The 10,870-nt window shown below is 35.6% G+C and overlaps 1 long non-coding RNA gene across 1 annotated transcript; it reads right to left on the bottom strand.

Moving 5' to 3' along the window:
- Window positions 1-7,164: 7,164 nt before the first annotated feature.
- LOC114519863 lies at window positions 7,165-9,588 on the bottom strand. The gene is made up of 3 exons (XR_003686628.1): window positions 7,929-9,588; window positions 7,665-7,804; window positions 7,165-7,492 (listed from the first exon to the last, which is right to left on the bottom strand). It is a non-coding gene; the product is annotated as an uncharacterized LOC114519863 (long non-coding RNA).
- Window positions 9,589-10,870: the final 1,282 nt, after the last annotated feature.

The raw sequence follows: 10,870 nt of genomic DNA, 5'->3' as shown, positions 1-10,870 counted from the left end.
CTATTGACAAAGACAAGTGCTTGATAAATGGCAATGACAGTCATCCATTTATGATTATCTTGATGAAACTATTTAGAGATGATATTTATCTCAACCTAAAGATTCTGCTTTTCTTCGATGCCTAAATGCACCAAATATATAAGATCTGTCGGTTCAAAGATGGGTTTCTGAAAGACATATAGTTATGCCAGACAAGGCTTTAGTATAATCTTAATTTCTGCATGTGATTTAGCTAAAAAGTATTAAAATAATAGTTTGTGAATTTGAGTCGTCTTATCTTTATAGTTATGCTTATACACGTTTTCTCATGCAATACAACAAGAAAAAACAACAAAAACCCGCATATACATCTCTAGCAAAACATTGGCTATTTTGTCAGCGCAAACGCCAGTATATCAAAAACAAAATGGCCACTATGAAAAAAACATTGCTTTATGTAACAAAGTGGCGTATTCAGCTCGAAATGTACTTTTGCTCGTAACTCGGGTAATTTTGGCAAAATATTCAAACATCGCTCGCACTTTTAATCCCAAATTGTTCTCGGCTCCTCGCAATTGCACTCCGCTCAAATAATTTCGAATGAAATAATGATTGACTATATAGGCGATATTTGTCGGCGATTTCCATTGCTATCGTATTTTTCTAATTGAGTTATGAAGTTGTATAAACTCAGCGCAGTGATTATAATCACTATATATAATCTATTATGTTAAACTACTCAATACCCCAGAAGGACGGAGCAAAAAAATTATCGCGGACAAATATCGCTCGTGTATCGCGAAGCTTAATACAAAGACTGACACAAAAATTTGATAAAAAAAGTACCCAAAGAGTAGCCAAGGCCTTTGAAATAATCTGTTGTTTCAATCTGAACTATATGAATTTGGGAATGTGAATTATATGACTTTTTCTATTTTGACTGGAACGATAATTATTGACGCATATTTGGCCGTCATACGGCCAGAAAGTGTTTGAAATCTAGAGATATTGCACGCAAAACAAGTTCAGCGTCGAGGAGAAATTTGCTGATAACCTGATCATCGCCTTCACAAGTATGAGCTGAAAGCTGAAACAATTTATATGCATGCATGCAAACGTTTTCTCGCCACGGCTGTCAAATATCTCTCAATACAAATTCAATAAGTCGAAACACAGAGAAATAAAACAACAGCATTGAAACTGACCAAAAATGTATTCACAATTTTGGTCAGGAACCATGACTTCAGCCTTCAACTTGCATGTATAGAAACAATTTAAATCGGTTCAATTAATAAAATAACCTGTTTTAAATCGCGTAATATAGTCGCCATTTCGAATTGAAATAGTAAGCAGCTGGATAATTTAATCACCCTGAAGAAAATATTCTCCGCTGTCGGAACATACAACCTCACTACCAAGTAATGATGCAAAAGAACCACACGTAACGGTCGCACAACCGCGTAGATTGTCGAAAGCTCGATATAGGCTGTTTTCCACTTACGCGTTTTTCATACGCACGTACACGCACGTAAAAATCTAAATCCTTTTACATTTTATCTTTGAAAAAACTAAGTGAATAAATCGAAGGAACTTAGTTTGCTGCATATTAAGTATGCATTAGTTGACCTAGATGTTAAATGATAAAAATTTAAAAGCATTTAAAATTTTCCGTACGTGTACGTGCGTATAAAAAACGCGTAAGTGGAAAGCAGCCTTAACTCTAAGAGCATCGCTGCATATGATACTCTAAGCACCGCACATAATTATAGAGGCCGCTTATAACGTTCGAAACAGTGAAGGGAGTACAACGACGTCCAGTGATCGCTTATTATGACAGAAGTTTTCAGAAGTGGAATTCGGGTCTAATTTTACCTTCATTTTCAATTATTGCCAAAATTGGCTCGGGTTGGAAAAATATGAATGCAATAATTTCAAAATTTTTCCTCGCTGGGAGCTATTAAGTTTAATTGTTTTCAAGTATATTTCTGTCTTTCTGATAGCAGCAGCTATCATGAACTGGAGCTGTGCTTTTCGTCGTGTGCGCTGCTCTGTTGCTAAGCAACAAATACAAATTATTCGAATCATGCAGCGTTGCATAATTTTGACTTGTAATTTAGCCTCGATTGAGTAAAAATATCCACGTGATGGACCAATCACATCCGAGTAATTTTGCCATTTATATTATTTCATCGTTTGAATCTGTTAAGGATAGTAAAAAAAAGTGAAGGATAGAAAGTCCCACAGTTCATTATGTGATCTTTGCATCTTTTTCACATCAATATTTTGCACTAGTAAAAAAGCGCCTGACTGACTGATAAATAGCCTGCCAGATTATAAAGGAAATACGGTTTCCACTACAATCCCGTATCTGTACACAAACGCAAAATATAGAAAGCACAAAGCATTTGAAAACGACGTCTTTGTCAGATAAAACGAAAGGGCAAGTTATTGGCTATATTGCATTTTAATCATTACGCTTCGTTTGAACTACTATCGGCATCTTAAGATCTTTTCGCAATCTTTAAAGGCCTGATGTAATAATAAACAAAACTTTTCTTAAAGATTGTTTTATCGCCATAATTATTTTGGTCATACAGCGAGGATGGAAATAACTTGAATATAAAAGAAGCTTAATATCTGTGAAAAACGGCCACGATATCAACCTCAAAGTACTTTACATTAATTGTCCGGGGAAAGATCTTTCTAAAAAATGACAGTTGATCTACAATTGCAAGGAGCTGTTTTATTAGTAGCTGTTTCTTTGGGAATTCTTGGAAATATACCAGTCGTCGTATCCATATCTCTGCAACGAAGTCTACTCAAAAACAACCATTATTATCTTCTTCTTCACTTGGCAATATGCGATTTATGTACTCTTCTGTTTTTCATACCAAATATATATTCCATATTTACCGCCAGCCCTTCAATCACAACAACTTCCAATTTTCTTTGCAAGATCTGGTGGCCAGCACATACGGCAGTGTTTACAGCAGGGGCAAATTTTCTTGTTGTAATTTCTGCTCTTCGTTACCGAGCAATTCTTCATCCCTTCAAACTTCCTGTGACTCGAAGAACTCTGAATTTCGCTGCAGTTTGTGTCCACGTGTTCGCAATAATTTGCATCCTTCCATTCGCCATGGTGTTAACATTTCATGAAGAAAACGGTTGCTATGAGAAATGGCCATCAGAATCACTCAACCTTGCTTATACGTGGTTCCTCGCGTGTGTTCAATTCTTTCTCCCGGTTATAATCCTATCTTTCATTTACTATAAGATAGGTCAAGAAATTCTGATACGCAGTAAAACAATTTCCAGAATGGATGCTCGCAGTCAAGTCCCAGAGAGACATTCGTCTGAATTTCGTCGTCGGCAAAAAATTCGGAGTGCAAAACCGTTGTTTGTTTCTTTTGTTATTGTCGTTTCCTTTATTGTGTCAGGATTTCCATTGCAGGTTTTGTGGATTGCTTTTACGAGTGCATCAAAAAAGATACCGAGTTATGATTTCCTGTTCAACGCGATTTATATATTTGGAACTTTAGTTATTAATCCATTCGTTTATGGAGCACTGGATAAGAAAATTTTTTCACTTTTTAAACAATGTCGAAAAATGCAACTTCCCTTGTCAAGCTTGAGCGAAATGCGCCAAGGAACAGAGGTTTATGATACTCAATTTTGACACTATAGACGAGACAGGTGTAGCTATCTAATGTATGACGTAACTTATTAAAACTATATAGAGACGATATTTATTTTAGCTTCTGTTCATCTTTGATGCATTATACACGAAATATATAAAATATACGTCCAAAAATAGGCCGCCGAAAGAGTTCAAGGAACTCGCTCTCATTTCTCAAGATATTTACTGAATTACTTCTTTTATTTTTATCAATTGCAAATAACCTCTTCCTCTTGATTTGTGATTATTGGAAGCTTAGCTTCCTGCTGTAACGATGATTTTAAAATAGATACGAAATGTTACAATGAAATTGTAGCCTTCTCATGCAGGGCCTATTCATATTGGGTGAGATAGCCCTGATAGCCGCGGGAGAGCTCGGCTTGCTGTGGTAAGTTTGAAGGTCGTTTCATATCTCAATTCATCCCGCCTATGATCCCACTTATTATCCTACCTTTGTCAAGCAAGCGCGTGTGATCGAAAATGCGCGGTTGCTTTTACCTCGGCTTAACGGAACAAAATCGAGAATTTGCGTTCATATGGAGAATTTTGATCTCACTTGACTGAGATCCAACTTTGCTTACACCGGGATCCCACCTAACTGAGCTAGCTCACATTCCATATGAACACAAACTTGAAAATATATGAAAATACTGTACGATGCGAGATCTCACCTCAATTAACGTCATCATCTCAGCTAACAGGACTATCCCACCCCATATGAACCGGCGCTAAAGCCCAAATCATTCAAATCCCAAATCATTTTTTTTCTTACATATTGTATAATATGATCGTAGTCCGTATATATAGCAGTATAATAATTTTCTGAATGTAAGTAATATTCCTGAGAAATAATCAAAATAAAGTACTTACTCATTCTGCGGAATTAACTGGGCCTCTGTTTTTAGTTACTCCTATACACGTTTGCCCAATGCTGAATGTAACAGAACGTATATATAGGCTATTTTGTCTGCGCAAACACTGCATAATTAACAACAAAATGTTGACCTTGATTTTTTTTTCAAAATCCATATTATGGACATAGTATGGATTTCAGTTTGAAATAGTATGGAATTTATAATATTCATTTTAATTAACATTTCCATAGTATGGACAAATTAAGAAATAGAAAACATTTTATGTGCTTCCATATACAGTTATAGAAACACGCTTCTTTACCAATCAGCACGCGCGTACTAAAAATGTTATATTAAAATATTATATTATGGAACAGAATGCATTTAGAAAATCTCCATACGGCGAATTTTGAATAAAATTTCCAATGTCTTTTGACTGGCCAGCATTAAAACTAAAAATCAAGCGAAAAATTTTGGCTTGGTGGAAACCGCCGTAAGAAGCTTGAATTTTTAGGAATAAAGATTGTGTTTTCGAGCATAAATTAATCTCATTTAATGTGGCTCTAAATTTAAAGCAATGTTGTGACCTCATTCTCAAAAAGGCCTATTCACTACGTCATATCTTTTTCGAGTCATTTTTCACGTAATTATTGCAGTGGACATATTTACATGTACCGAATGTTTTATTCTAATGTATTTTAATTACTTTTAGGTTTTACTTCCGTTATGTAAATATCGTATGTCAATCATATTTCACAATAGAATTCGTAACTCAGAGTTTAACGTGATTTATCGTGAACCTGACAGTGAGAGTAATGGCCTTCACAAGTAAAGGCTGAAACAATTTATATGCATGCAAACGTTTTCTCGCTGCAACTGTCAAATATCTCCCATAACAAATTCAATAAGTTGAAACACATAGAAATAAAACAACAGCATTGAGACTGACCAAAAATGTATTGACAATTTTGATCAGGAAACACCACTTTAGTCTTTAACTTGTATAGAAATAATCTAAATCTGTCCAATAACCTTAAATTTGTGGACGAATGAACATGGTGGACGTGAAAATTTAGCTCCGGTATTAATTGTGGACGAATGAACATGGCGGACGTGAAAATTTAGCTCCGATAAATTTCTTTATAAGATTTCAACATATTCAACTTAATAAGCTGTCTAATAAGCTCCAAACTGGTACAAGAGTTATAAGTTATTTGATTTATGCTATGGCGATAACAAACAAGCTAAGTTTAGCTTGGAACGGGGACTATGAATCGTTGAAAAGGTTTGTTTATGAAACCTTCAAACTTGATGGTGTTTGGTCTCAACCCGGCGGGGATAGAAAGCTTTTCACAACCGAAGATTCGACGATCCTCTGGAGAAAGAGTAAGAACTTGTTGTCCTTTAATGGATCGAAAGCTAACAACTTCAAGAAGGAATTATGTAAGCATATATGTGAGTGTGAAGACGACATCTCAGAACCTGTGTCTGTACATGACATGGGCAAAGTTCATTCGGGTGAATCGCCTGATTTCTACACTGATATAGAATGTATGAAGCAAGATCAACAAGTGAATAGCGAGGCAATTCAATCATTGTCGAACTCTATCTTGCACATAACTTCAGTAATTTCAGAATTTCAAGATTTCATCAGGAAGAATGAAACAAGCCTTACAGAGGGGTCTTCGACAAAGTCGATTAACCATAACGAAGAAAGAGAAAATGTAAATCAAGTTATTGCCCAAGACTGTATTGAAACTGACGCTAATGACACCTTAGTGTCAGATCAATTAAAAAATTCTATAGGAAGCAATGAAGCAGGATTCACTAGTCAGTCGGATGAATCTGACGAGACTCTTACTGATAGAGAAGTTGGCTGTGTTGTGGCGCGTCGAGAATCCTATGCCCAAGTGGTTAAAAGGCATCCAAAACCCCGTAAACCTAAGGAAAAACCAAATATGGTTAATAACCCTGAAGATACTTTACTAAGTGTCCCATTACAAAGAAATACTGAAGGTGATGGCTTTATTGGGGTTGACAGAAGGCGGAAAAGAGTAAAGAAACTTTTCCTGTCTGGAATACACGAGAGCGTGCAAGAGAATCAGATCTTATCCTATTTAGAGCAACGAAATATAATACCTACTCACATTGCTCTGTTTCGAAGTCAACGAAGAGGAACCCAATCTGCTAAAATCCACATACCATCTTCAATGTGGTCTGAAGTTCAATCGGAAGGTTTCTGGCCAAGATTTGTCAAATGTAATCTGTGGCAATCGAAAAGCACTAGAAATTCCATTAGACGTTAAATCAAATTTAACACCACCCATCATGGGAATTTTTCAACATACGTCTAATGGCTCACATTCCAATCAGATTCAACAATATTCCCGTTGTGATAACCCAACGTAAATATCGCTCACGTTTATCAAAGCGTAATACAGGAAACCTTGTTCCTGTGACATTGTCGGACAGTACTGAGGTAAATAACACACAAAGTATTCCTGTTAGAATAACAGAACAGAGACAAAGTTCACCAAATAACAATGTCAGAACGCATTGCGTTAATAACTGTATCAGAATCCACCCTGAAAAAGCACAACGCCCCCTGGATAATAATAGAGCTGTCCCTAATATTATGATCTGAATGCAAGATCATTAGTCAATAAGGTAAATGAACTTGAAATCCTTAGAGATAAGTATATTGCTGACTTAATTCTTGTGACAGAAACATGGTTAAGAGATGTAATCCCTGATGAGGTTGTGAATGTTTCTGGTCTGAACATTATCAGAAAAGATCGATTGTGTGGTAGAGGTGGAGGGGTAGCAATATATGTCAATGAAAGTATACCACTAAAAACGCGTGATGATTTAAACGATCAACTGTTTGAATGCTTATGGATTACTATCCGCCCAAAGTGGTTACCAAGATCAATTTCAAGGATTGCAGTAGGATGCGCATACCTTCCACCAAACCTAAATGTATCTGAAATTGACAATTTCTATGATTATATCAACAACTGTTATGACCAGCTTTGTCTAGAAAGCCCACATACGGCAATTATTCTAGGAGGCGATTTCAATCCAGATAGTAATGGGTTCCAACAAAACCGTTTAAAGAGGCATTGTCATCTTAAACAAATTGTAACGCAACCTACCAGAAACAGAAACATCCTTGATTTAATATTCACTGACATGGCTGACTGTTACGAAACTCCGGAAATCCTAGCCCCACTGTCAACGTCGGATCATAATATCATCAGCTGGAAGTCCAAGTCTCATATTACGGAGAAAGGAACTACGATTAAAATCAAAGTGAGAAAAATCCGACAGCAGCAGTTAGAGAATTTCGAATCTCTACTAGCAAGTTATAACTGGTCTTCGGTTCTTTACACCTCCGACATCAATGAAAAAGTCAATACCTTTCTTCAGGTCACTGAGAATATGATTTCTGAATATTTTCCGGAAAAAACGGTTAAAGTTTATAGTAAGGATAAACCTTTTATGACAGCTAAAATAAAATCGTTGATTCTTAAAAGGAATATGGCTTTTAAAAATAAAAAAGTTGAGCGTGTGAAAAGTCTCAGAAGACAAGTCTCGGCAGAAATTCGGAAAGCGAAAATTGATTTCTACGAGAATAAAGTAAGTCCAAACTTTAAAAACAACCCTAAATCTTGGTGGAAACAAATGAAGGGCTTGATCGGCAAGAAAACTGCTAAACCAATAATGTTGGATCCCAATACTGGGTTTCAGATGGATGATAAGCAGTCTGCTCATTATATAAACGATTATTTTGCAAACTTAACTAAGAATTATCCGAAAGTGAACGAAAATTGGTTGGAATTTCAATGTATAGAGAATCTACCTCTAATTACTGTCGACCAGGTACAACGAGAATTGCGTAAAATTAACCTTAATAAAGCTCCTGGTCCTTATGATCCCTCTCTGAAGATCTTGAAGATTTTTACAAAATATTTTGCTGTACCTTTGACCGAAATCTTTAATGAATCTTTTCAATCAAAAATTTTTCCTGAGATCTGGAAAAAATACAAGGTATCTGGAATCCCTAAATCTGTACCATGTACGCATGTTGAAGAGTTAAGACCAATTGCTTTAACTAGTGTCCTAGCAAAGGTTCAAGAATCTTTTGCTGTTCAGTGGATATATGAAGATACCGATGAAAAAATTTCTGATTCTCAATATGGGGGTCTACCACGATCATCGACAATTAATGCGCTGGTTAATTTAATACACAAGTGGCATAAATCATTGGATGAACTGCACAGAGTGATAAGAATAGTCTTTTTGGATTTCCGAAAGGCATTTGACCTTATCGATCATAATAAACTCTTAGAAAACATGCGAGAAATTGGTGTAAGACCTGCTCTGATCAAATGGTATGCATCGTACCTGGACGAGAGATCTCATTTTACACAGTTTGGAAACGAAGTATCTGATTTTGCGAATGTTATGGGAGGCGTTCCGCAAGGCAGTAAGCTGGGACCTATTGCTTTTGTGGTTAAAATTAATATGTTACCTAGTGTTATAGCAGAAGCTGTTGTAGGAAATGGAAATAATGATGTCGTTGTGGATGAAGATACGATTCTCTTCATGGACGATACAACGATTAGTGAGGCACTGGATGTTCACAATCATATCTCTGGCACGGAAATTGGTAATATACCCCAAAAAATTAATTCGGTAAAGAATTTTGCGGAAATTGAGAGAATGGAGTTAAACCCAAAAAAGTGCAAAGAGATGATTATCGACTTTCGAAAGGATAGAACAGCTATTCCTGCAACAGAAGTCGATGAATGCATCCTAGAAAGAGTAAGCTCGTATAAATTACTTGGATTGTGGTTAGACGATGATCTAAAATGGAGAACAAATACGGAATACATTGTCAAAAAGGCAGCTAAACGATTATATCTTTTAAAAATTTTAAAAGGATATAATGCTCCGCGAGATGACTTGAAAACTATTTATACTTCGGCAATTCGATCAATCGTAGAATATGGAGCTCAAATTTGGCATGGGAGTTTGACAGAGGAACAATCTAGGGATATAGAGAGAATTCAAAAGCGTGCAATGAAAATATATGCCCGGAAAAGAATTATGAACAAGCATTAACTGAATGTGGTATTAAAACTTTGGAAAGTCGAAGAGAGTTAATGTGCATAAACTTGATAAAGGATATAAAGGACCCTTCACATAAACTCAATGATTTGCTACCACCAACTGTAGGTCAATTACGGGAGAGAGACACGAGACTTAATGTAAATAAAATTTACAATTTTAAATGCAGAACAGAGCGCTTTAGAAATAGTCCTCTAGTATATGCGATTCGTAAGTACAATCTCAAAATTGATGATTCTTAACTATTTTATTAGTTTCTTAATATTTAAAATATAGCTTTTGTAATTTACTTCTAGTTTTGTAATATAGATTAGAGTATGAATTATTGTAATTCTAAAATGTAATATTTCTTAAATTATTTTTATGAACCTGTAAATCACATTGTAATTTAGCTGTCTAAGCTACTTTATGTGTATTTTTTAATAATAATAAAATAATAATAATAATAATAATAAATATAATAACCTCTTTTAAATCGCGTAATATATATAGTCGCAATTTCGAATTAAAATAATAAAGAGCTGCACGGATAAAATAATCACCCTGAAGAAAACATTCCCCGCTGTCGGAACATACAACCCCACTACCAAGTAATGATGCAAAAGAACCACACGTAACGGTCGCACAACCGCGTAGATTGTTGAAAGCTCAATGACTCTAAGAACATCGCTGCATATGATACTCTAAGCACCGCACATAATAATTATAGAAGCCGCTTACAACGTTCGAAGCAGTTGACAGAGTGCAACGACGTCCAGTGATCACTTATTATGACAGAAGTTTTCAGAAGTAGAATTTGGGTCCATATTTACTTTCATTTTCAATTTTTGCCAAAATCAGCTCGAGTTGGGAAAATATGAATAAAATAATTTTTAAATCTTATCTTCGCTGGGAGCTATTAAGTTTAATTGTTTTCAAGTATATTTCTGTCTTTTCGATAGCAGCAGCTATCATGAACTGGAGCTGTGTTTTTCGTCGTGTGCGCTACTCTGTTGCTAAGCAACAAATACAAATTATTCTAATCATGCAGCGTTATGAAATTTTGACCTGTAATTTAGCCTCGATTGTGTGAAAATGGCCTCGTGATGGACCAATCACATGCAAGTAATTTGGTTTGTGTATTATTTCATCGTTTGAGTCCATTATATCTCAAAGAAAGTCAAGGCGCAGATAAACAAAGAGAATATCTCTGAGCCAGTCAGATTATAAAGGAAATACGGATTCATCT

This window comes from Dendronephthya gigantea, unplaced genomic scaffold (assembly GCF_004324835.1).
Source record: "Dendronephthya gigantea isolate DGI-Jeju-01 unplaced genomic scaffold, DenGig_1.0 000014F, whole genome shotgun sequence".
Classification (NCBI taxonomy): Eukaryota; Metazoa; Cnidaria; class Anthozoa; order Malacalcyonacea; family Nephtheidae; genus Dendronephthya; species Dendronephthya gigantea.
The sequence above is the reverse complement of the archived record's forward strand: the minus strand, read 5'-3'. Positions and strand labels throughout refer to the sequence as shown.